This window comes from Aphelocoma coerulescens, chromosome 1A (genome assembly GCF_041296385.1).
Source record: "Aphelocoma coerulescens isolate FSJ_1873_10779 chromosome 1A, UR_Acoe_1.0, whole genome shotgun sequence".
NCBI classification, from domain to species: domain Eukaryota; kingdom Metazoa; phylum Chordata; class Aves; order Passeriformes; family Corvidae; genus Aphelocoma; species Aphelocoma coerulescens.
Window position 1 is genome coordinate 3752189 of NC_091014.1, and position 5476 is coordinate 3757664.

A 5476-nucleotide genomic window follows, 5' to 3' on the forward strand; every position below is an offset into this window, starting at 1 on the left:
TTAAAACCCCAGCAGTGTTCCCTGCTGAATTTTCCCAAACCACATCAGGCAGCCTGGGTGTGTTTTGCTGTTCCTGACCTGGTGTGACAGGTCAGTCTGCAGCCAGCAGAGCCAACAGGCCATCTGCCAACTCCACCTCCAACAGCCTGGCCAGCATCCCAAACTAAGGGCCAGGTCCCTCAACATCAAAAGACTGGCTTAAAATTGACTAAATAAAGATTCAAAGGGATAACATGGGCTTCTTTTATTTGCAGCCTAGATTTTCACCATTAGGCTACGCTAGGACAAATATTTTCTGGCTTCTAGAGACAGGGCAAGGCAGACCATGAATCATGGATAAAGCCTAAAAATCTCTGTCAATTTGAAAAAAAAAATATCAGGGTTTTTCTCTTGTAATGCAAGGATTATCCCTGAATCACAGGGAACTTCAGGACAAAAGAACAAGTCTTGAAATACTCACAAGAAAGCCAATGATGACAATAACAAGCACATACTGATAGGGAGATACATGTGCTTGATTTTTCTTCTTGCTTTGTTTCTCTCCTGCACCATTACCATCAGCAAGTGGTCAGGGGGGTGTGAGCACTCCCCACATCATCCCCTGGCAGCACAGATTCTTCTTCCCCTTCATGTGTGATCCAAAAAATGCTCTGGCTGCCAAGAAGTGTATTTTAGGACTGGCTGGCCAGGTTGAATGGGTGCCAATTCACCTGAGGTTCTCCATGAGTTTTGGAAAAGTCCATCTCTTGTGAGAGACTGAAATGGTTCATGGCTTACACGTTGCTAAAATCATGGAAGGGCTTTTGCCCACTGTAGCAAACTGCAAAGAAGGAGCTGCTCACCTGCGACCACCGAAGCCACCCCTCCCCAAATACACCTACAAACGGAATTTGAAGGGTGGAGGGAACCTGGGATAAGATAAATGTCATACTTTTGTCCAGTCCTTCCAGGTCTAGGGAGAAGAATGTGACACTGGAAGAGACACTGGGATGCTGGTGGCTCAAAGGTTCAGGGGAAGCTGCCGAGGTGCAAAGCACCCACCCAGGTGCTGAGGGCGAGCCCAGCTCAGCTCAGGCTGCAGCTGGTGTTGGACCAGGTAAGGAAAGAGGCAAACCCTGGGAGGAGGGAACTTTGTCTCTTTGTCCTTATCAAGTGAACCCAGCTGTGATAACTCCCCTGCCCGGGCAGTGCCAGGACATCCACACAGAGCCTGAAGGTGCTGACGCTGCTGATGGGCCGTGATGGGACACAGTGGAGCCAACTGGGCTGATGCAAGAGGCAGCTGTGCTGTCTTTGAAGGTGTCAAAGCTTCCCAAAGTGTCCTCTGATCCACAGCATTCCATCATCCAGGTGTCCCTGACCCACAAGTTTCCATCATCCAGCGGGAAACTCCCCGCCCCAGCGGAGGTACCTGGGTGATCCCACCTGAACCTGAGTGAATGTAAACCCAGCAGAGGTTGTGTTCTGGGGATTTTCATCAACATCTGGTTGATTCAGTCTCTAGTGGCTACTTTGACCAACAGACATTGAAATTGCAGCAACCAAGGCTCATTACAGAGTCTGCACGTGGTGAGATCTTTCTACTCTCATCTGTTCCTTCTCTTTCTTATGCATTTTCTTAAGTGATATTTTTAGGTTTTTATAGTTCATATTACTGTAGATAATAACAGCCAAAGTGGCCACACACTTGCTTTCCTCTGTAAGCAAATTGTTCTAAAATAAGCCCTACATTAATATATTTACAAACACCACGTATTCAGTGTTTTTTCCCTCTAGTCCACCCTGAGGGATCTATTAACAAGAACCTGGGTTACCCTGGTCTTCTGTAAACTTCTCCAAGCGTTTCTACCATGCTGTGGTTGTCATTCTTCTTCCTCTTCATGTGAGATCCAAAAAATGCATTGGCTTCCAAGAAGAGTATATCAGGTCTGGCAGGTCAGGTTGAATGTCAATTTGACACCTGGTGTCAAAGCAGGGGTTTTCCATGAGTTTTGGAAGAGTCCAACTGAGTCTTTCGGGCCTTTCCAATCACTTCTGGTCTCTGAGTGGTGTTCAAGCCCATAAATGTGACTCAGCTGGAGCTGTCACCTCAAAACCGGCATTTGTTTAAAGCTCAAAGGTGGGTTTTTTCTGTGCTCTGGTTCCTCTGTCATGTCCAGAGAGTCTCAGGAGTTATTCTGACCCCTCTGCACTCTGGTGTTGTCTCACATCTACTCCAGCCTGCAGCCAGTCCAGAGGGGGACGTGTGCCAGAGGAACCTTCCGTGATGCAGGTACCACAGTCACTGAGCATCATCTTCCCAGGAAATCTTTGTGCCAGGCTCTCCATCCCAACAGATATTTATTCCTACCAAGCTCTTGCCCCAACAGCTTTCCATTCCTCTTCCCAAATCCCATTTGTGGAGCAGTGAAGAGCAAGCTGAGCATGTGACTTCAATATTTTTATTTGGGAGCTGCAGCAGGAAGAGAAACAGGAAGTGGCTGAAATTTCCTTGCTGAGATTTAGTTCAGACTTAACCAGCTCTGCTAGAGAAAGGTCTCCATTATAGGAGAGGATGGATCTGTATCAAGATGAGAGCTACAAATTATGTTTATTCCCTGCCATTCTGCAGGTGGATGATTTTGGAGCTACGGCACGGGCCCTGTGCGTTTCTCATCTCTTCTATCAAAAATACAGAAAAATCCTTTATGGCTTTTCCAACACAACACAGTGTTTGGAGGGGGAAGGGGGGGGAGGTTAAAGGGTCATCAGAAACACTGCTGAACCTCCTTGGAACTTCATTTCTTCATCAATAACTCTCACAGAGGATCTTATTCCTTATTCCAGGCAAGCAATATTATATCATCGGAGAGATGGCACGAGCAAAGGCCAGAGTCATCATGCTCATGGAGGTGCCATTAACAAGCACAGACACAAAAATCAATGCACTGCACTTCATGCCTTTGTCTCCAGATCCACAGTGACCCTGTTATCTGACTCACCCTTTTCAGCCCTCCCTGCCAGTGGAGACAGACACCTCCCAGCACACTGGATACCCCTTCCCACAGCCCCATTCCTGTAAAAGAAAGCTCAAAAAGAAAAGAAATCGAGTTTGTAAACAGCAATGTGTCTGTAAGGTGAGAGGCACGGAGACAGAGGCTTATTTAAAATTAATGTCAGCCCCAAAGGACTGTCCTGTCTCTGTGGTCCAGGGTTATTGAGGAAATGCTGTGGTTCCTGTAGCCTTGTCGAGTCAAAGGGGACAGAACTTGTTCATATTTAGAGGAAATCACCATCTTTTCCCTATTTTACTCTTCTTCTTTGTCCTTTCTCATGTCAGGAAAAAGAGGAAACACTTCATCTCTCCCTCCCAGATTTCATTTTTTGCACAAGAGTGAAGGGCTCTTCAGATTTCTCTCTTGATGTTTTGTAGTTGGCCTCTTCTGCCTGGGCTAACTGCAAACCATTAAAAGTCTCAAGTAATTCATAACCAGCAATTGACAGAAATAGAGTCACCTCCTGCCTTCCATTTTCTGGTGGCATCCACAGTTTGCAAGTACAGCTAAAGTATTGCTTGATATGTCTGTCCCTCTCTTTCTCCTGCGTTTTCCAGGAGTTTTGATTCCAGTGGATCTCTCAAATGTTCCACTCTACACCTACAAAGTGTTTATTTCTTTTTCTTTGCTCTAAGTACCGTGAGCTGCTCAGAAAGCTGCCAAATGGGAATAGCTTGGCACAGGTTAGACTGTTCCCTTGGTCTCCAAACTCCCAGTACTGCAAAGAAAAGGGATAATGTGGGTTAATAAACCTATCCCAGATCTGTGGTGGGGGTAGGGATGCCCACAGCTAATGAGGAAGCACAGGGAGAGTGAGGGGAGATGGGAAACGAGTCAGGAGTGATTGTTTTGGGAAGCTGAGTGTTTCAGCAGAGATAGGAAAGCAGATGAACTTGCCTTCTTCATTAAAGGAATACTTCTTAAAGGAAGAGTCCTGTAGAGTCACAGCTTCTTTCCTGCTCCAGGACTCTGTGCACCAGGTTTGGCTGGCCAGTGCATCCTCAGATATCCTGGCATGGAGGTCCTGGAGTGGGCAAGCTGCAGGTAAAGGCAACTTCCCTGGCCACAGGCACTTCAGAGACCCTCACTCATGGCAGGAAATACAACAGATTCTGTCAATGCTGCATGTAGACTCTCTCTGGAGATGCTCCTCAGTGCTGGCTTAAGAGAAGAAATTTGGCTGCATTAGGGAAAAAAGCAGGGAGAGGCTCTGGCTCATTTTAAACTCATGGTGAGGCAACAGCTCATTATCTCACCTCTGTCAAACCAGCCACAGGGATCAGGATTACCACTAAAGCCTGGGGAGGAAAAAAAAAAGGCTGCAGGCACAGAGTGGTCACTGCCCAGCCATGAAGACAAACATCCCCCAGTAATTCCCTCAGCTCAAAACCAGGAGCATCCCACTGGGCACCCAGACCAGCTCCACACCCACACCCGGTAACTTCTTGGGGAAGCCAAGTCAAACCACAGCTCTACTCAAAAGAAATAAAGTAGAAATGTACTGTCTCACCTCAGCCTAAAGGTATATGATGGTCAACGAGTCTAGGATAGAAATACAGAATGACTCACCAGGACATCTGCTGCCACTCCCTCCACAAGGTCCCCAGCCTAGCCCTCATCCAGCTGCCTCCATACCTCCCTGCTTCCCAAACCCATCTTTTATAATGCAAAATAATAACAGGCCTTGTTCCCTGCCTTGCCTGCTTTTCATCTAAATTAAAACTCGGCTAATCTCATTAATGAGCTCACCCTGGTGCCACCGTGTTCTTTGGATGCCCCCTAACATCATTAGGGACTTATCCAGGGAAACAAAAGGGCATTACTCCATGCAGGGAATGAAGAATTAGTGCAAGGGTGGGGTGTGCTTTGCTATTGTCCCCCTAATCACTTGTTTGTGTGCAATTAGTGGCTGTAATCTCCATCTCATTGCCACTGTAGCAGCGTGCACGTGTGGGCAGGGGGGATGCAGGGATGGGCAGGGAACAGCAGCACACGGGGCAGAACGGCATTCAAAGAGGGAAGCGTGTCCAGGTGACAGGAAAGTGGAGTGAAGAGGCCTCAGAGTGGGCACGAACCAAAATATTCAGGCATTTCATCAGCTGGGGTGTCAATTGGTGGCAGGGCAAGGCTGAGAAGAAAGTTGCTGGGGTGTAAAGACGTCTTGGAAGGGACAACAGAGCTTCAGACCATGCTCCCAAGGGATACACCTGGGAACAGGTGGGGAGGGCCACATGGCATCGAAAGAGAGGAGAAGATGAGATTTATTTATGTCCCTGTCCTCATGGAAAAAAATTCTGGATATCAAATACCAAGGAAAAGGAGGAAAAACAGAGTCAAAGGAGGAAAATACTTTCCCAGATTCACCTGCATAAGTCACCATGCTGATATGTCATTGAGCTTCCAGCCTTAATCCAGTTGGGACAAAGAGTTCCATTCTCTTT

The 5476-nt window shown here is 47.2% G+C and overlaps 1 long non-coding RNA gene across 1 annotated transcript; it reads right to left on the reverse strand.

Annotated features, from left to right (window-relative positions):
* Positions 1-2124: 2124 nt before the first annotated feature.
* On the reverse strand, positions 2125-4668 carry LOC138104523 (uncharacterized). The gene is made up of 4 exons (XR_011148094.1): positions 4605-4668; positions 4292-4333; positions 3933-4196; positions 2125-3753 (listed from the first exon to the last, which is right to left on the reverse strand). It is a non-coding gene; the product is annotated as an uncharacterized lncRNA (long non-coding RNA).
* Positions 4669-5476: the final 808 nt, after the last annotated feature.